At 36.1% G+C, this 22762-nt stretch overlaps 1 protein-coding gene across 2 annotated transcripts in view; it reads left to right on the top strand.

Moving 5' to 3' along the window:
- LOC106086207 (tau-tubulin kinase homolog Asator) overlaps positions 1–22762 on the top strand; it is a 121042-nt gene that overhangs the window by 13662 nt on the left and 84618 nt on the right. The window lies entirely within an intron of this gene.

Genomic DNA, 22762 nt, shown 5'->3' with positions numbered 1-22762 from the left:
TACCACTTGGTGATATGTGAGAAGTTTGCCCCTGTTCCTTTATGGAATGTTCATGAGCAAATTTGCATTACTTAGCTTCACCTAAAGGAAATTTAATAGAAATTTTGTCTTTAGACATATGTATAAAATCTAATTTTTTTAAAGAGTCGCAGAGGTGCAAATTTGTTTTAAAATCACATATTGTAGTTTAATTGTGCAAATTCTAAACAATTACTCTTTCGCTCTCTATAGATAAAAACTATTTCAAATAACAACTAATCTTTTGACGACACACATTTGATCCTAAAATCTGTAGGCGTTAATATCAGCACATTTGCAAATAAAACAAGTCTAATGCCCAATTACTTCAAGCAGAACTGCTATTATCGTAAAACAAATCATTAAAATTAATTAACAATTGTATCTATTTGCTTTTCATCTTTAAAAGATCATTTATTTAACACTAGACATGGCATATTGACATTATCTTAACACATATCGTTCGACTACATTAAAAGTGTCATATCTCAAGTCATAAATTATTGCAGCATGTCATGAACACTGAATCAAATATAGAAATTATTGAATTTTCTAGTAAAAATGGAACAATTGACAATCTGTTAAATGACAATGTGAATGACCATGTGGTAAGGTATACTCTGTGGTAATTTAAAAAACGAATGGTGATGGAAAGCAATTCAGTGAATACATCGAAATATATATATTTGATGACATAAGTAGATCTGGTAGTGTCCATCCGTTTATCCCTTTGTTGAAAACACATTCTCTTCCAAACGAGTAAAGTTATTCCACTCAAAGTATCTGCAGAAACTTCTTATTAACGTAGGCCGGTTAAAATTGTAAAAGCCATTTTGCATCCAATGCCTTGATATAGTTTGCCTTCACAGATCTCACGATCTTACTTCCTTACAACCATCAGGTCACAAGTTGATTCAATCATGTTCATGCCAAGTAATGACATTTCATGTTCATGTTAAGATCTTCAGTTTTACTTTATGACCACCTGTAGGGCATAATCTATATATCGTCCCCTAACCGCCAAAAAGATGTAAGTGCCAAAATCCAAACTTTACAGGAGAATGTGTTTTTTTACTAAATCATAGCATATCTATATTGAAATATGATTTTTACAAATGTATCACTTCTTTGGTTGATGTGTATAGTGGTTAAAAAATTTTGTGAATTTAAATAAAGATAACGGGATTTTTGGTGTGTATGTGTATACCAAAAATCCCGTTATCTTTATTTAAGAAAATATCTCATAGAAAATACCAACTACCAAATTTGTATGTGAAACTTTAAGTTCTCAACAAATTTTAGCATTGAATCAAAGACATTATTTGTTGAAGTACGTTAGTAAGTCTCTACAACAGACTTGACAGACATAATTATTGAAATTTTATTGACTTTCAACAAATTATTTAGTTGAGGTAGTTATAAAAATAGGCATATTACCATGTAGAGCATAAAACTCCCATGCCATTCATGACTTGCAAACCCAAGTCCAAATCCCCCGGTCGGTCAAAATAAAATTTTTTTTTGTTCATTAAATTAATTAAATTCGGCATAAAAAATGTGAATTTCGTATTCAGAAAAAATGTTATAGAGTGGTTTTTCCTTTTTTTAATTTTATTAACACTTATTACTGTGCAGCAGTACTTATTGATTTATTTCATCGTAAAGATGATGTCCACAGGCTAGATGATGCGTGCAAGACTACCAAACATGAGATCATGAGTTTAATACTCTGCGGCACCATTTTGGTTTTTGTGGGTAATAGTAGAGAGTGACAGAGGAAAACCCGAGAGCAACAGTGAAATGAAGGAGACAAAGTAGTGGGAGCCCAACAAAGAAAACAAAAACACCACCACCCGACGCAAAGCACAAGCGTTAGCCGGTTAGATGGTTTTTTACCTTGCTTATGGGTATATTGTTGTTGTTATTATATGTTGGCTTGCAAAGAGTGCCTTTCAACAACAAATTCGTACTTGGGGTCGTTGAGATTCAAAATAAATTGTTGCAGGAAAATTAACAACTTTCGTAGTTGTTTTTTCGATCAAAGTTGTTGTTTTTCAAAATTATTTTTATCTGTGTACCTTGTTTTAAGTAATTTAGAGGTAAGTGCAATTAATACCATTGTTTGAAAGTGAGCTGGAAGTCTCAATTTAAATCCGATTTCAATGTAATTTGCAACAGAGAGTTATATTAGACGCCTACTCATTTATGCCAATTTTCGTCCATATCCGACGTCCATATTGGATATATCTGTCGTCTAGACCTACATATTTCCCTATTATCCGATTCCTTTGAATTTTGGAACAGTGAAATGTATAAAGCCTCGGTACCGAATATGATCCAGATCAGACCATTTTTAGATATAGCTGCCATATAGACCGATCTCCCAATATATGGTCTTGGGCCCAAAATGTGTGCATTTGTTATCCGATTTAGCTGATATTTAGAACAGAGATTTATGTTATGGTCCTCAAGACACCTTCTACTTATGGTTCAGATCGGACATTTTTTAATATATTGTAGCTGCCGTATAGACCGATCTGCGATTAAAAGTAGAAAGAATAGGCCCAAATTGTACTTAATACCCGATATCAGCGAAATTTGAAACTGTGATTTGTTTTTGAAGTCTCAAAACCCTTGCCCGATATAGTTTGGATCGGAAAGTAATATGATAAAGATGTATAAATGTATAACGATTTCTCGAATAAAATTCTGGTAAATATTCCTTCTTTTTCATCGAAATTAAGCCTGGCCGATCTTAACGGGTTTTTACTTACTTATAATCGGGGATTTGGAGCGAACTGAAGTGGCCGAAATTGGGCCACTCAACTCCCTTCGTCCCAAATATATCAAATCCGTAATATTTTTCCATAGTCGTTTAATTTATATCCTATATTATCCAATCGCCCCTAATTCCGTGTTGGGGAGTTTCATTGGGTGTCCCCAAATTTGGATATGACTTTCGTACTTTACGATATATAAAAGAGTTACGTGACTGACTGATTGCTAATTGACTCACTGACTGACTAACTGATCAAAGCCTAGCCCAAAGGGCTAATGGTAGAATCATGAAATTCTGCACGAATGTTGGTCATGGGTAATATGCACGGAATAAGGCTGGATTTGGTGATATTCGTACGTTTAGGTATCAAAAAGTACGAAATTGTACGTACTTGCGCAGAACGAACGCAAAGGGTAGAATTATGTTCTTGGGCTCAAATTAAGGAGCGCCTCGTAAAAGGTTTGGTAAACATTTTTTGGAAAATATTTGCGGAAGTGGGAGAAATAGTACGTTTTGTACCACAATGGGTACTATTTGTAATTTGAACTAGATCTTTGAATTTTGGAACTTAGATACACTATAGCCACCTTAATTGGGTGACTATACGAGTTTTTGGAAATTTTTTAGATTTCGGTACCAAAAAAAAAGTACCAAAAAGGTACGAAACAAGTGAACTTTGTACAGGGCGGATGAAATTTGAATCAAAAGACATCTGGTGCAAAAAGATGAAGGTGAAAAGAAAAAATGGGAAAATAGTACTGCTAACGGGAGAAAACATACATTTAGTACTGCAATTGGTACCATTTATAACTTTAATTACAGATGGAGCTTGAGGTCTGAAATTTGGCACGTAGGTACAACTAAGAAATATTTGATGGGTCGCTAAATGATCTATTCACCATTCGCACATTTTGATACCAAAATTGGTACTATTTCCTACTTTTCATAGACGTAGCTATGGCATGTAGGTACAACTAAGGAATATAGGATGGGTGGCAAAATTATCTAGTAAAAACTCATACATTTTGGTACCAAAATTGGTACTATTTGGTACTTTCTTTACAAATGGAGCTACACTCAACCAAATTTTTTATTGAAAACAAAAATTTTTGCTAAAACAGCAGCTTTTGTCTGCTGAAAAGGGGAAAGCAGATATTACCGCTGTTTCAGCAAATATAGGGATGCTATATTAGCAAACATGTTTTACTGCTATTTCAATTCACAACATCTGCTGTTTGGAGTACACAAGTCTGCTGAAAAAATTGTATGCTACTTTTTATGGTTGCCTGTTACTTGTTTGGATAACTTTAGGCATTTTTAGTATTTTTTTTAGAAATTTTGTTGGAAAAGTGCAAAATAGTACGAAATAGTTTATCTCCGCCAACAGCGAACGGGGATTGCTAAAATGAAGTAATTTGACAAACATTATTGCAGTCTTCACAAAAGTACAACATGTGGAAGAAAACGTTCTAATTGTGGTGTAATTGGTACCACGAAAGAATATATTGGGCAACTAGAAGATATTTTTTATTTGTATATTTAGGTGCTCAAACGTACAAAATGGTAGTTTCTTAACGGAGTAAGCTAAATCTGTCAAAATTGGGAAACAAGTATTCCTTCACTATAAATAACCAGAAGATTATTCAAAATCGTACATATATGTACTCAAACATACAAAATGGTATATTCTGAAAGGAGTGAGCAAAAATTCTCAAAATTGGGAAACAAGTATACATTGGCTATAAATGACCAGAAGATTGTTCAAAATTGTTCATTTAGATACTAAAACGTACAAAATGGTACATTCTTTACGAATTGAGCTAAAGCACTAAAAATTAGGATATGGTTTCAGCTTGACAGTAAATAGTGGGCGGTTAGATGATTTGTTTATAATTCATGCATTTAGTTACTAAAACATACAAAATTGTGCTTTCTTTACAGAGTGATATTAAGCTCTCAAAATTTTGGGCGGCCAGAAGATTTTTTGCAAAATCGTATATTTGGGTACTACAACGAACAAATTGGTGCTTTCTTAACGAATTGAGGTAAAGCGCTCAAAGTTAGAATTCATTTTTACCTTGGCTATATATATTGGGCGATTTAATGTTTTTTCCGTTGAATTGTTATTCTTGGTACTACTTAGTATTTTCTTTTTTAGATCGCACAACAAGCCGTTTACTGGCTTAGGTGTATGCCCATAGTGGCATGGGGCGGATTAATATCTGCACCCTCTTTTCAACCTAATCTAGCCTAACCCAATTTTTTCTTTACAAAAGGGAACATATTTCTGAAATTTTATACGCAATTATTACAAAAAAATTATTACTAAAAAGGGGGTATCATAAACGGGTCTAGCGAAGTGGGCCACCGGAATGCTAGTTCTTATATAATTTGCAAATTGTTATCTGTACAATCTTCGGTTATAACTTCCAATATCCATGCCAAGTATGAATGGCATGAAATTTTCACAATTGGCATCGCCGACGAAGAAGTATAGCCCAATGACGCAGCCAGCATGTAAACCGCACCAAATGGTAATTTTTTGTGGATGAAGTGTTGATTCGTGAAGCACATGTGAATGCTATCTGTTCAATCTTAGAGTATAACTTCCAAAATCCATGCCAAGTATGATTGGCATGAAATTTTCACAATTGGTATCGTCGACGAAGAAGTATGGCCCAATGGCGCCGCCAGCATGCAAACCTCATGAAGTGTGGATTCGTGAAGCACATGTGAATTTTCACCTGACCAACCGTTATCTGACAAAAAACTTTATTTTGTACATAAATGAAAAAGAAATCTAACTGTTCAAAATAAGAAAACAAGGAATAATGTGATGCAACGTGAACAAGTCATTTGAGTATCAACGTCTGAAGAGACCAGAACTCTTGTAATGATATTTACAAAAGTGAATAATAAGTGTGACAAAAAACTATTTCAAGCAAATGAGGACCTTAAGAAATTGAAAAAATGAGGACCTTAAGAAATTGAAATACTTGTAAATCCCATTGCAAGTATTGGGAAAACTTCATTTAAATATCTTATTTTTATTATATCTTAAATAAGAAGAATTCTCTTTAGCAGCTTTAAGAACATATTTGTATAAATTTATACATATATGTATATGTGACGATCAGCTCACATGATTTTTTATGAGTACCAAAAAAAAAACAAATACACCTGCTATGACTAAATTCCAAAAATTCTGAAAAACATGCCTAGTAAAAGATTTTCGCCCATAAAACGTCATTAGAATAGAATTGTATTTTGAGAGGGCATAACCAAAAATAAAACCATTAAGAAAAAATTTTGATGTATCAGTGGTCATTTTTAAAATAAAGCATTACTCATATTTTGTTATTGGTTATTCTATTATTATAATTTTCATTTTCATTCACATATTATGATATATGAGTTCTTTGACGTATGCAGAAAAACTTTCACCCAAATATTTCTATTACTTTGGTCCACATTACAAGAATTTATAGCAAAAACAACAAAGTCGAGTGGAACAAACATTTCCATTATTATTATGCATTGCTATCAACACCATCCACCCACTTGCGTTTACTATTTGCATATAGAATGTACAAGGTGTGAATGTAACTTGTCGACGAAATTTTTGTTGTAATTGCATCAAATTTCATTAGTATTCGTAAAGGTGAAATGTATAAAACCAGAAACATTTAAAATGTTAAATTTAATTAATTTATTTCTCTTAATTAAAATTAAATCAAAAACGAAAATGACAATTGCAAAATATGTAAAACATTCATTCACATCCTCTTAAATACCAAACAGCGGACAATATGTCTTTGGGATAGCATTAGGGGGAAATACACGTCACAGTATTGACTATGAAGAAAAAAATATATATACATTGAGGAATTAAACAAAATAATATAAGAAGTGAAATGACCTTTGGGTAAGACCCAACCAGACCTTAAATGGTTTTAGCAATTACAATTTATATTTTACTACTGAATAGTGTGAGCTGCCCTTAATTTAATTGAAATACATTCATCACAATGATTTTGTCACTGCCATTCAACACTATGCATACATTTGTCTATCTTCAAGCCAATTTCCCATGCCAATTTTTAGCATTTATGTTGAAAAATGAGCATTGGTTTTATTTTGCTTGTTTTGATATCAATTTTGTGTATGATACAAAACATTTAATCATAAAACGCTGCTGTTATAAATAAATACACTATGTATCATATTTTTGGGATAGGTAAGCTTTGACACTTAGCTGGTAGAACTCTTGGGCTAATATCTCAATTGTGAATATGAAAACATTTTTAACGGAATTTATTTCTTAATGCTAAGGGCATATCTTTAAGCTTAAACTCTCATTGAAGTGAGAGAAGTATTCCTAAATGTAATGTTTAGGGGTGAATTTTAAATTTTGCCTGAATCAAAGTCATTTTGATGTTTCATTAATTTGTCAGAATTTCAAGACTTCAATCTGACTCCTAAACATCTCGAGGCAAGAACTTCGTGTGCCAGAGTACTTAGACATGAAAAGTTTCTTTATGAACAGCGTCTTCGTGTCAAATTTAGTGCTTCTCCGAGGGGAAGCAAGAGCTTTTGGTATTCATAAAAAGAGTAAAGGGCAACCCATCGGCAATCCCAACTCTTGTTAAGGATGATCAGGTATTCACTGAACAGGTTGATAAGGCTAATCTTCTGGCTAAAACGTTTGCAGGAAATTCTTCCTTGCCGTTTAGCAATCATTGCTTGTCCGAGGGGAAGCAAGAGCTTTTAGTCATTCGTAAAAAGAGTAAAGGGCAACCCATCGGCAATCCTAACTCTTGTTAAGGATGACCAGGTATTCACTGATCCGGTTGATAAGGCTAATCTACTGGCTGAAATGTTTGCAGGAAATTCTTCCTTGCTGTTAAGCAATCAACCACTTCCCGTGATTGATAGTGTACCTAGTTCAATGCCTCAGATATTCTTTCGAACACGTGGAGTTAAAACGGTCCTTGCGGATCTCGACGTTAATAAATCTCCGGCCCCGGACGGTATATAAACATTTATTCTTTGTAAGTGTTCTTCGACGCTTGCTCGTCCACTACGCAACCTTTTGAACCTTGCTTATCGTGCGGGAGTTTTTCCGACGCGAACGTTCAGCCCATCCCCAAGAAAGGTGGGTCGGCCAATTGCGATATGCTCCGCGCTCTCCAAGGTTATGGAGAGTACTGTTAACTATTATCTTCTCAGCCACTTATAGTCCAATCGCCTTCTTAGCGACAGACAGTGTGGGTTCCGCAGAAATCGCTCTACGGGAGACCTTATGGCATTTTTGTCGGAACGATGGAGTCGGTCTATCCACCAGTTTGGTGAGAGTAAGGTCGTGGCTCTGGATATCTCCAAGGCATTTGATAGGGTCTGGTACGGTGCACTTTTATCAAAGCTTGTTGCTTTAGGAGTCGGTAATAACTTTGTTCGATTTATATCGAGCTTTCTCAGAGATCGTACTATACGAGTTGTTGAGGATGGGTTCTCATAAGATGATTACACATTAACCGCAGGTGTGCCACAAGGCTTTGTCCTTTCCCCTTCCCTTTTTCTTATTTTCATTGACTTTCTATTGGGTCAGACTTCGAATCCAGTCTACTCCTTTGCCGATGACTGTAGTCTGTGTTATTCATATTCATTCGACCATAGGCCCAGTCCTCAAGAAATTGTGGAGAGGAGGCGCATTATGGTTGAGACGCTCTCCGAGGATTTGTTGACCATTTCCGAGTGGGGTGGAATGAACTGAGTAGACTTTAACGCACAGAAGACGCAGTGCTATTTCTGGGCATGAAGATACAATTTTCGTTGGTCAAAACACATATTCGAAGTGTCGTAAGAAACATTCAAGTGTTTGGGCTTTCTTAAGCGTTGCAAAAAATATTTTACCTCTTCTGATCTTCTCAATATCTATACTACTTACATCAGACCGTGGAAGGAATATAACTCTTATATATGGGCAGGAGCTCCAAAATCATATTTGGAGCTACACGACCGGGTTCAACGGAGAGCGGTGGTGTTGATTGGGGACAGTAGGGTATCCAACTCTATTGCTTCTCTTGAACATCATCGGAATGTGGGAGGCGTAGTCTTGCTCTATCGTTATTTTCATGGCATGTGTTCCAGGGATATTTATCTTCTTATCCCTGACGTTTGGATGTTCACCAGGAATGCAATATTTGCCAGGAATTCACATCCGTTTGGCCATTCGACCTTACCATGCATTATCGAGAAAAATCAGTTTTCGCCCGAACCATTCGTATGTGGAATCGACTTCCGGCTAATGTCTTTCCCACCGACATTGACGTTCAGAAATTTAAGACGAATATCAATAAACACTACTCCCTCTTTCCCCCATCCAATCCTTAACTTTCCTTTCCATATACAGGGGACATCCCCTGCACGTTGGTTACGTTAAAAAATCTATATTAGGTTATCAGACCACAGATGACACAGTTGTTGGAAGTCATATTAAATTTGCATACGTCGAATTGCAACTAAATTGGATAAGAATTGCGCCCTCTAGAGGCTCAATGAGTCTGATCGGGAGATCGGTTTATATGGCGGCTCTATCAGTTTATGGACTGATTTAGACCATGCTTGGCACAGTTGTTGAAAGTCATTGCTCAACGATATGTGCAAAGTTTCAGCCACATCGGATAAGAATAACGCCCAGTAGAAGCTCAAGAAATCCAATCTAATATGGCGGCTATATCAAGTTAAGAATCGATTTAAACCATACTTAGCACAGTTGTTGGAAGTGATACCAAAACATCACGTGGAAAATTTCAGTCAAATTGCATAAGAATTGCGCCCTCTAGTAGTCAAGACCGAAGATCGGTTTATATGGCAGCTATATCAAAACATGGACCAATTTAGTCCATTTACAATCCCAACCGACCTACACTAATACGAAGTATTTGTGCAAAATTCCAAACGTTTTTTTACTCCTTCGAAATTTAACGTGCTTTCCACAGACAGACGGACATGGCTAGATCAACTTAAAATGTCATGACGATCAAGAATATATATACTCCACCTCTTCCTTAATTGCCAGGATATCTGCTTGATACACACTGCAACGGTCGGGTAACCTTTTCGATACGACCAGTTCTAGATCCTTACAGTACACCCCAAAGCCCAAAGCCTTGGTTCGAATCCTCGCGAGACCATCAAAAAAAATTTTTCAGCGGTGGTTTTCCCCTCCTAATGCTGGCAACATTTGTGAGGTACTATGCCATGTAAAACTTCTCTCTAAAGGGTGTCGCACTGCAGCACGCCGTTTGGACTCGGCTATAAAAAGGAGGTCCCTTATCATTGAGCTTAAAATTGAATCGGACTGCACTCGTTGATGTGTGAGAAATTTGCCCCTGTTCCTTAGTGAAATATTCACGGGCAAAATTAGCATTTTACCAGGAATATCGTAGTTTCAATCGGTTTTATCCGGAATAGTAGTACAGTAATTTTTATCAAAAAGCGGCTCAGGTAGGGAGTAGTCAACACTGCCTAGAACATCGGCCACATGGCCAATGAGAAAGCTCTCTTAACCTCACGGCAGTGGTCGCTGCAATTTGGGTAGCCACAATGTACAGAGGCATAAGATGTAGCATTAACTTCAGAGCATCAGATGGTGTCGTCCTTAGTGCGGCTGTGATGCACAAACAAGCCTCCCATTGGATCCGGTTAAGTATTGAGCAGTAGGTGGACTTTTGAAGCCCCGTCCACCAGACCACAACACCATATAGCATTATAGGTCTGACAACTGCAGTATATGCATAGGCTCTCTTGCAGGTGTAGGGCAAAAGTGGTCTTCTTGCCCTTTTCAAAATGTTGGATTTGAAGTTCAATTTCCTGTCCAGCAAAACACCCAGGTACTTTGCGCTTTCTGTAAATGGAACATTCTCTTCACCCAAAGAGACAGGTTCCACTGTAGGCAACTTGTATCTCCTGCTGAAAAGAACTACTTCTGTCTTGCGAGGATTTATACCTAGACCACTTTGCTGAAGTATATCTCTTAGAGTGCTGGGAAACTTTCCCCTAACCACAATTGCCATGTCATCAGCATACGCGACCTTTTTTACGCCTTTTTCTTCCAGAGACAATAATATATTGTTAATGGCTATATTCCAAAGTAGAGGAGACAGTACACCTCTTTGAGGTGTTCCTCTGCTGACCCATCTTTTTAGATCCACAGATCCCAAGCCTGCCGTAATGTATCTTTTAGTAAGTAAGTTATTAATAAACTTTCTTACGTTAGAGTTGATGCCTAGAAACTCCAACTCCTTCATGATTGACGTCGGTTTAACATTATTGAAAGTACTTTCAATGTCAAGAAATGCCACCATTGTATATTCCTTGACAGCGAGAGAACGCTCTATGTAGCCGACTAGGCTGTTTCAGTGGATTTGCCTTTACTTTATGCATGCTGCTGCCGCGAAAGGAATCTCCTGGGATCCTTGCCCTAAGATATGTTTCTATCAACCTCTCAAGAGTCTTCAGCATAGAGGATGAGAAACTAATAGTACAAAATATTTCGCCTTCGTGTGGTAGGATTTTCCAGCTTTTGAAATGAAAATGACCTTCGTGACATATATATGACATTCTGATACAAGCAGAGTATATCTCCCTAAGCCAGGGAACCAGTCTATCAGACATAGCTTGTAATTCAACCGGTGATACATCATCAGGGCCTGGCGACTTAAAGGAGTCGAGACGAAACCCAAAGGATTTTCGGCTCAGACACAATTCCCCCAATAGCCTGCGACGAATGCATATCAGTGACAAGAATGTATATACTTTATGGGGTCTTAGATGCATATTTAGAGGTGTTACAAACGGAATGACGAAATTAGTATACCCCCATCCTATGGTGGAGGGTATAAAAAGTAACCTCGAAAAATAAAATCTATCTAAGGAATTCCGTGCTACTTGCAAAATCCTTAAACGTTTTCCATAGCACGCCCCTAAGTTGGTTAATGTCTGGTGGTATATCACCACCTAAGTATCGGTGGGCTATATCTTTGGGATAAAAAGTGCTTTCTTCACGCACTCTATGTGCTGCGCTTGCAACTTTTCGGCTTGCATATTCCGTGAAGTGCCATATGATACATACGCTTACACCCATAGAAATTTGTTAGTAGAAACAGCAAAAAAGTTTGCTTTTACCACAAAAAGTCTGCTGAAAATCGGACAGCGGTAATTTTTTGCTAAAAGATCAAACATTTTAAGCTGTTTTGATATAGTGAAATCTTGGTTATATTCTCAAAATGTCATCTTTAAGAATTTGTGTTTGGAACACAACTTCCCCAAATTTTGTACAATTTTATTATTTTTTAAGGGCTTCAGTTTTACAGCAGACAAAATATCTACTCAAATCATATTTTTGTTTTTAAACAAAAACTTTACGTCTAAAAGTTCCAAAAATGTACATTAATGTATAGAAAATGCCTTAACTATTGTTTTGAAATTCAAAAACTTCAAAGGTTCACAATTTTCAATTTAAAGTCAGCAGAAAGCGTTTGCTGATATCAGCAAACTTATTTTTATGGATGTAGAGGGGTGCGAACCTATGCTGCAGCAAGGTAATGATCCAAATCGATGTTTGTTCCTCTGATCGATCGTACGTCTAGCACGTTGGTTGAATGCCTTCCATCTATCACAACGTAAACAATTTGCTGATTAAGGGGATTCGATTTTTACGAAAATCTGTAAATCTTTTTGGCAAATTGCATAAACAAGTTGAATGACTTGCTATCCGCTCATCTAGCACTATAGGGTATCATGATGAGAGGGCAGGCGACCTATGCTTTTCTACACAAACAGTTTTTCTTTTTGTGGGTAAATATTCCGTATAAGGTGGAATCGGTCAGTGGTATACGGCCGGTCGGGAAATGTTGACGGAATTGTTTTTTTTTGTTATTTTTTAATTGGAAAAATGTGCTTGATATATGTTTTTATTTTTTCAAAATTACCTTGAACAAATAGTGTTATACGAAAAGATTTTTTGTGGGAACAACATATATGTATATAGGTATGCGAAATAAATATTGATACGAATAAAACAAATTCACATGATTGTGTGAATTTTTTCTTGAAGAAAAATATAAATTCTTTGCCAAAAAACTGGAATAATTGCAAAGTATTTTTTGGGGGGAGGGGCCCTATATACAGCATATATATATTTTTATTAACAAATTGCGATTAAAAAGAAAAAAATAAATGAATAAAATTGTGTGCGTGAATAAATTGACATATAGAAATATACATTTGTCCATACGTGTATGTGTATGTGTGTGTGTATTGTATATATTAAAATAGATCAACAAACATCTAAAAGGAATGTGATCGTATGCGCGCACAAAAGTTATCACGTATGCTGCATTCCTGTCTGCGTTCTTCTATCAAAACCCGCCAAAACAATAGTTGTTTATCATAAATCTTCTCAGTTGGAACGTCAGTTGCTTTTTTCTCACTCCCCCCACAAATCGATTTTAATGATTATGTTGATTTTGAGATATATACAACACTTATGGTTGTTCATATATTGATTGACTTATAAGTATTTTAAAGATGTTTCTTTTTAAATGTGAGAACTTAGTAAATAAAATATGAACAGTATTGTTCAAAAGTTTTCATATGATGGCTGATGATGATAATGGTCATAAATAGTGAAATTAGAAATTGATTTTGGCAAAATTCTACTAAAAAACCATCAAACCGATGGCTAGTGTGCTTTGGATAGCCGATAGTAACGGCGTTGAGGATGCTACGGAACTATAATGGGAATGAGGTCAGCCTAGCAGTTAGCTGACAAGGCAATAGGAGCCGATGGGTTGCCAGCTCAACTATTAAAAACCAAAGAGCAGAGATAAGGCGTATGCACCAGCTCGTCTAAATAATTTTCAAACAAAATTTATTCCAACAGATGAACAAAATCATGTGTATGACGGAAGAAGTGTAATTTGATACAGATAGAATGTCTGTCATTACACAAAAATATATGCATTGAAAAAAGTACATCTAATAAGCAGGGTTGTCGAGCTTGGTTAATGTGGTAATTGTATCATAGATGCTTTTTCGCTATTAATACGATTCAAATACAACATACCAACGCACGGCCCTTGAAACCATCACACCTAATATGGTTGAAAAGTCTTCCTAACCAAAGACGAAACGCGTCCCATAGTGGTTGGTGTGTGTTGCTATCTTTGGCTTTCCTTTTCCATTTGCATCTCCCATCATCCAGCTTGTCTCGAAAGAGAAACGAACAGAAATTTTAATTGTTTCAATAAATTTAGTCGAAATTTTGGTAATGGTAGAAGAATTAGTTTCAGTTTTTGTCTGGAACTTAATCACGTGTAATACATCTGTTCGATGCTGCAAATTGCTGCTGAGAAAAAACTTCCAACAACAATTTGCATGATCTCAATTACCAAACTCTCAAAATTTTGCTTGCTCTCGCGCACTCTCCAGCTCTCTTTTGCTGACAAATAAAGTACGCGAATGACTTTCAATAAAAATTTGTGGAAATTAGGACAAATTTTTGAGTTTACGAACAGACAAATAAACAGCGTTGCCACTTCAAAAAAATTTCTGACTAAAACTTTGCAAATTTGTTTGTTAGAGGGGTATAAACGTTACTTAAAATTTCTGCCAAATCGGACAAAAACTCAGGCTGGTAGGGGCTCCAGAAGTCAAGTCGACGGACCACTTTGTATGGAAGCAAAATGTATCCAAATCTGAAGCAATATGGTTTATTTGCAATCTCCAATGTTCTATATCATTAGGTTAGGTAAGATTGAATAAATGGTGCGGATATTAATCCCTCCCAGGCCATTTTAGACATACACCTAAGCCAGTAGTCGGATTGTTGCGCTCTCGAAATAAATACTAAAAGTAAACTCGAAAAAAAAGCTAAGCCTGGAATTCGGTGATACTTACAAAATCCCTATCTGTTCTCCATACGAGCGTGCTCTCAAGTTGGTTTATGTCTGGTATTGAGTCCCCACCTAAGTGCCGGTGTCTGTAATCCGCGAAAGCCGTGCAATGACATGGGAAATGCTCCAACGTCTCATCATCTTCCCCGCATGCTCTACACATGTTATCACTTGCCGCACGTATTTTGCATTATGTATCCCCTTATAATACTGAAAGCTATACTGAGAAATGGCTTCATTTTCTCACGATCCGAATATGCCGATAGGATTTTCGTTGTCCTACCCACTTTCGATGTTCCACAGTACATGTAACACTGCGTTCGTCCCGAGTGCCTCGTAGTCGACCTTAAGTGTAATCTCAGGTATCCGATCACAAATGCTTCCATCCCTTTCAGGTGTCCTTTCGTCGTCTCGATTATATCGCGATGGTATGATTTGTTCCTATCCTCTATCCCTTCTCCCATCACCTTAAGTCTCATAGCCGCAGAGGTTGCCTCACACTAAATCTGTATGTCAATGTCTAAACTTGTTATTTTATCCTTAGGTTGCACTTTTTCTCCATCACCGTCAACCAAGCTACTGAGGCGTAAGTAAGTAAGTTTAATCGAGCTCCAGTGAGCCAGCGGACTATCCTTGAATTCTGGTCCCATTTCGTGATTACGGCTCGTCTACATAGTACCCAACATCTGTGAGCCTTCTCGATGACACATCCAATTCAGTTTCCGGCGTTCTTCGTTCGTTCTTTTAAGGAAAAATGGTGCTTCAATTTGGCCACCTTCGTCTTCCTCGTGAACAGGCAGATTGCAGTCTTCTCTGTTTTAACATTGAGATCCCTAGGTCTAGGGTCTAGCTCAGTCGTGTGCCATCTGCAGACTATTCTGCATAGCTGATTTATGAATGGAACTCGGCTTCGTTTGTGTGACCACCGCGGGCACGTTTACATCTGTCAATACATTGGACCCAAATTTCGATGACTCGGGCCACACCTTTCAGCCGAAACTATATCCCCTTCAATGTTAGCTCCGAGCTCTTCCAACGTCGTCGGCTTGTTGACAAAAAGAAAATAGTCTTAAGGTATCAAATCGCATGACGAGGCGGCCAATCGACTGGGCCATTTCTTGATATAACTCGTTCATCGAACTTATTCTTCAATAAATCGATTGTAACATGTGCCGTCCTGTCGAACTTTGGATATCCACCACCCCGGGTATATATGTAAACCAATTTTTGTCATAATCCGGTGAAAAATGCGCAATTTATGCCTCCATAGCAGCTATATCGAAATATGGTCCGATTTGGATCAAATTCGGCACGGACGTTGAGTGACTCAATAGACAGACTTGACCGTCTTAGATTTTTACGACGATCAAGACTATATACACTTTATAGGGTCGGAACTGGATATTTCGATGTGTTGCAAACGGAATGACAAAATTAATATACCTCCATCCTTCGGTGGTGGGTATAATAACCAGTGTTCATGGTGCGATAGCGTTGTCCATTGACGATAACGTGACGATTGGAGGCCACCGTAGCGCGAAGGTTAGCATGTCCGCCTATGACGCTGAACGCCTGGGTTCGAATCCTGGCGAGACCATCAGAAAACATTTTCAGCGGTGGTTTTCCCTCCTAATGCTGGCAACATTTGTGAGGTACCATGCCATGTAAAACTTCTCTCCAAAGAGGTGTCGCACTGCGGCACGCCGTTCGGACTCGGCTATAAAAAGGAGGTCTCTTATCATTGAGCTTAAACATGAATCGGACTGCACTCATTGATATGTGAGAAGTTTGCCCCTGTTCCTTAGTGGAATGTTCATGGGCAAAATTTGCATTTGCATACCCTCCACCATAGGATGGGGGTATACTAATTTTGTCATCCTGTTTGTAACACCTCGAAATATGCATTTTAGACCCCATAAAGTATATATATTCTTGATAGTCATGACATTTAAAGTCGATCTAGCCATGTCCATCCGTCTGTCTGTCGAAAGCACTCTAAAGTAAAGCTAGGCCGTTTGTAACACCTCGAAATAATGATCTGCGACCCCATAAAGTATATATATTCTGGATCATCTCGACATTCTGATTCGATCCAGCTATGTTCGTCCGTCCGTCTGTCGAAATCACGATGGCGGTGGAACATGTATAGCTAGCAGCTTAAAATTTTGCACAGATACTTAGTATTGATGTAGGTCATTGGGGATTGCAAATGGGCCGTATCGGTTCAGATTAGGATATATCTTCCATATAAACCGATCTCCTGATTTGAATTCTTGAGCACCTGGAAGCTTAAATTTTCTTCCGATTTGGCTGAAATTTCGCACATAGTGTTCTGTTATGACTTCCAACAACTGTGCCAAGTACGGTTGAAATCGGTCAAGAACCTGATATAGCTCCCATATAAACCGATTTCCCGATTGATTTCTTGAGCCCCTGGAAGCCGCAATTTTTTTCCGATTTGGCTGAAATTTTGCACATAGTGTTCTGTTATGATTTCCAATAACTGTGTTAAGTACGGTCCGAATCGGTCGATCACCCGATATAGCTCCCATATAAACCGATCTCCCGTTTTGACTTCTTGAGTCCTTAAAAGCCGCAATTCTGATTTGGCTGAAATTTTGCATGCGGTTTTCTTTTAGGACTTGCAACAACTGTGCCAAATACGGTCCAAATCAGCCTTAAACCTGATATTGATCCTGTGTAAACCGGAGCAAGGATGATCTTTTGATCATCCTTTTTCGGTTCCTAAAAGCTTAAATTTTTGCTGGTTCGACAGTTGTTTGGTATGTAGAAAATTATGAAGAGATACTGCGCATAGAACACGACAAATGCGGTCCATGGTGGAGTGTATAAAAGATTCGGCTCGGCCAAACTTAGCACGCTCTTACTTGTTTAATTTAAAACTAAATTTTTGAAGAATTATTCTACAAATTAATGATAATTCGACGAATTTTTATGGGAAAATCCAACAAAGCCCAAATTTTATTTGAAAAAAAATTAAATTTTTTTCTAAATTCAAATTGGAACCAAAAACTTTCACTAGGCAAATACTTCTTGCATAAATACTGAAATATATTTCCCACATTCCCTGTTTATATTTACAAGTACCAATGCATTTGTATACATCCAGGTGGTGTAGAAAATAAAACAGTCGGCTTGGCCCATCTTGAGTCATTAATCACATGATTTTTTATTATTATAGCCAGCTACCGTAGATACCTTCCATACTACGCAATTCAATTAACCGCATAATATGGGGAAAAAAGAATTTCAAGAATATGTGAAAATTATTGAGTGAATATTCAAACATTTTATGAAAATCCATGATATATCCCAACCACTTTAACCCTAGGGTATCTGGCATTATCAAATTTGTATACATATCAAAGAAAGTAATAAAAAGTTATTTCTATGAAGGCATGCATCTACACATGTATGTTTCTACATTGTAGAATTTGTGAATAACGTCAATTCGAAAATGTTTTGCTTTATGATGAAAATTTGCAACAATAACAAAACAACAACAATAGCAGTGGCAATAACAGCAATACCAGCAACAAATAAATAACATTTTAATCTTCACCTTTTCAGATATTTATAAAGAATTTTTTCAATTAACATCAAGGCAAGCGGAAAATGCCTTGGATGTAGTATAGACCAATGAACCAACCAACCAACCAACCGGCCAACCGGCCAACCAACGAACCAACCAACCAACCACTTTAATTTTAGATTTCTTTCACTCAAATACATAATTTGGCATGCTTAAAAAAATTTAAATAGATCACACTAAACAAACATTCGAATTTTTCTATTCGCCATACTGTGTGATACCCACAGTCTGGCTACCTGAACATTCCATACAGATCAAGTGAGGCTGACTTGACTGGCTGCACAAGACCACTTTGCAAAACAAATTCAAATTTTTTACACCGAAATAAAACTTAGTAAAATCCACAAGTAACATGTTCTTGATTCAGGGGTCGTTCACACCTATAGTTTGAAACTTGGTGTTGTCCAAGTTTTTAGAAGATGGACAACATTTTGTAGATGTTAAAAAAATGAAAATATCCTAATTATTACCTAAATGTTGACCCACAACCCATTCATTAATTAGCAGTGACTCATCTTTACTTAACAGACTGAAGACACCGAGTCTTCTAATTGTGAATTTAACCGAAGAAGACATGATCAAAGTTCAAAGAAAATCAATTTTCTTCCTGTGTACTCATAGTTGCTTAATTATTCATGTACAACACTTGCAGTATGTAAGTGTATTTCGTTTCTTTCTGGCTATTTTCAGCATATGAATGAAGGAACATTCGCAAGCCTTCAGAATGACTGTTTACGTTTACATTTCACTTCCGAAATAGAAGAGTCTTCATTTATGGCATTTTGTTATTGAAAGAAATACCTCCCTCTCAATTTGATGATGATTAATATATATATACAATATATTCTTTTTTCATTTTCAAAAAATGCGGTGTTTTCTTTGAAAATTCCAGCATTCTTTTGTGCTTGAAATGTTAATGAAAATAATAAACAAATACAACAACAACTTAAGAAAATTAAAACATTTTTTTCACTATGTAAATAAATTGAATTAATTGTATCGGGGCTACTAGCTACACGATTTTTTGATAAACTGAATGTTTTATTTCCTGTACACAAATTTAGTTCAATTACTAAAAATAAGAAAATTGAAATAAAAAACAAGCGAAAATTTACACAAAGTGGGATAGCCATATCACAGGCACACACACGCAAACAATCAAGTTCTTTTTAGCACAAAAATCTTTTGTGAAATATTTTAAGAATCCAAATCGAATGTGTTGTTTTTGCCCAAGGGTACGAGTTACAGTCAATAACCATATCTCAATGGGAATAGTTTGACACCTATAAATAAAATATTAACAAATTTACGCATGTTATAAATTTCCAAATATTAATTTTTTTTTTAACATTTCATATGGGCAGGGTGAACCAAAAGTTGAACGTGAAGGTATTAAAAACATATTTAATAGAGACTCAGTCTTTGACAAATTTTATTTCTGTACAAAATTTTTCAAAATTTTATTTTTATAGGAAATTTTGTCAAAATTTTATTTTTATAGGAAATTTTGTCAAAATTTTATTTCTATAAAAATTTTTGTGAAAATTTCTTTTCTTCAGAAAATTTTATTTCCATAGAAAATTTTACTTCTGTCGAAAATTTTGCCAAAATTTTATTTCTGTAGAAAATTTTGTCAACATTTTATTTCCATAGAAAATTTTGACTAAATTTTAATTCTATAAAACAAAACATTATTTTTATAAAAAATTTTATCAAAATTTTTTAAAAATTTTATTTTTTTAGAAAATTTCGTCAAAATTTAATTTTTAAGAAAATTTTGTCAAAATTTTATTTTCATAGAAAATTTTGTCAAAATTTTATTTTTATAGAAAATTTCGTCAAAATTTAATTTTTATAGAAAATTTTGTCAAAAATTTATTTTCATAGACAATTTTGTCAAAATTGTATTTTTATAGAAAATTTTGTCTAATTTTATTTTTATAGAAAATTTTGTCAAAATTTTATTTTCATAGAAAATTTTGTTTTTATAGAAAATTTTGTCAAAATTTTATTTTTATAGAAAATTTTGTCTAATTTTATTTTTATAGAAAATTTTGTCAAAATTTTATTTTTATAGAAAATTTTGTCAAAATTTTATTTTTATAGAAAATTTTGTCAAAATTTTATTTTTATAGAAAATTTTTTCAAAATTTTATTTCTATAGAAAATTTTTTCAAAACTTTATTTTCATAGAAAACGAGCTGAAGCAAGCCAGCTTCACTGAACCTTCTTTCTCTCTTTATTTCCTTTTATTTGAGCTCTATATTGCTATAGACGCGTATAAAGTACTAATTGGCGGTGTTTTGGGGTAGGGACGGTCCGTCCGTCATTTAGTCTTTAACGTGGATATCAAATACGTGCGCTACTTACAAATACGTTTCTTTTGAGCCTCATATTACCATGTTCAGTAAATAAGTCTTGTTTTGGGGGTGGGGTGGATACCCGGATGCTTAGTCCAGAAAGTGAATAAAAGATTCGTACTCTGCTTCCCAAAATGAGGGATGCTCGGGGGTGGTGTGGCCATATACTTGGCCCCACAATTGGATATATGATTCGTATTATACTATCCAATACTTTTTATTTGAATCCCATAGTGTGAAGATTAGTCTATATACCCGTTTGCGCGTTTGGCGGTCCCTCTCAGATACCCCACCCCAAATTTGGACATCAATTTTTTTGTTTTTAAGTTACTATAAAAGTGCAAACAAAATTTCGCTTGAATAGCTTAACACACCTTCTAGATTTGGCGTTTTTAAAATAAGGGGGAGGGTACGCCCCCTTCGGATATCGGAGGCCATAATAAAATTTGTTTTCAGCGGTGGTTATCCCCTCCTAATCCTGGCTACATCTGTGAGGTACTGTGTCATGTAAAAACTTATTCCCAAAGAGGTGTCGCACTGGGGCTCGCCGTTCGAATTCGGCTATTAAAAAGGGGACCCTTTATCATTGATTTTAAACTTGAATCAGACAGCACTCATCGATATGTGAGGAGTTTGCTCCTGTTCCATAATAGAATGTTCATGGGTAAATTTGCATTACCGTGTTTGGTTTGGAGTTTGTTTAGGGGGTGGGCCACCCCCAAACACCTGGCCTAATAATTAGATTTCAGAATCAAGTACCCTACCCCGATTTTGGATATAAAATTTTTGTTTTTAGGTTACTATAAGAGTGCAAGCGAAATTTCGCTGGAAACGCATAACCCATCTACGAGATCTGGCACTTTGAAAAGTGGGGTAAGGGGGAGGGTCCGCCTCCATTCAGATATCAAAAAATTAAGTTCCACGGGACCAGTCTGAACTATCTGTGAAAATTTTAAATTTATATATTTTAAATTATATACGAAGATTTGCATGCATTATTCCTACTATTCAATAGTCAGCCGGAACCAAAGGATGATGGCCTGTTTGTGTATCATAGAGGACAATATCAATCTGATATACTAAATTTAATGCTACACCCAATGCCTCTGTACATTATGGCTAGATAAAATTGCTACGACCACGGAGGGTAAGAGAGCTTTTTCTTTGGTCATGCAGCGGCTATCCTCGATACAATGTGCTATCCTTGATACAGTGCCCGATGTTCCAGGCAGTGTGGATTACACCTGGCCTAAGCGTCTTTTAGATAAAAAGTACTGTACCACTTTTCCTGATTAGAACTATGATTGAACCGATTGGAACAACGATAACCATGGTATTAAAAGTTCCATAGACTTCCATACGGATAGTTCCAAACTAGACGATCGTCATATCGAGAATGTTACCCGAACAATGCAGTGTGTATCAAGCTGAGATGTCATAACGACGATTGGCATAAATATCTTCTCAGACAGCCAGGCAGCCTGAAGGTTGCAAGTAACGACTTCTGCAGAAGCTGTGAGGGCGTCGAGGAAGAAAAGACTATAGAACATCTGCTGTATGTGTACTAATTTCTCTAAGATCTTGTCTAATTGAGCGAATCTGAACATTCGCACATTTTTTAAAGCGATCTGGAAGATTCAACTGTCGAAACCATAAGAAATCTTCCATCTCCTGTTCCTGTGGTATCACAATGGACGAAAAGATCGAAATAGGTCTGATGGCTGATTGCCACTTAAACCAAACCTATCCTATTCTTAGAAGAAGATAAAGATTTGTTGACATTAAAATTTGGGAACATATAGTTCAACGAGTGGCATATGACTCTTCAAAACGTACACGACCATCCATAAGTCGGTGGTATGTATAACCCACTATTAAAGATGTAGCAATGCAGACAAATCATGTCTGTTCGTATCTTGGTATCTAGATCTGAACACGAGTTAATTAGTCGCTCACTTTTCTGGCTATTGGTTAAATGAAGCTTCCGTAATTTTTCATTTCGACCAAGTTAGAATCTTGGTGTTTTGGTTCA

Source organism: Stomoxys calcitrans, chromosome 3, assembly GCF_963082655.1.
Source record: "Stomoxys calcitrans chromosome 3, idStoCalc2.1, whole genome shotgun sequence".
Classification (NCBI taxonomy): Eukaryota; Metazoa; Arthropoda; class Insecta; order Diptera; family Muscidae; genus Stomoxys; species Stomoxys calcitrans.
Note: the sequence above shows the minus strand (reverse complement) of the source record. Positions and strands in the feature narration are given on the sequence as shown.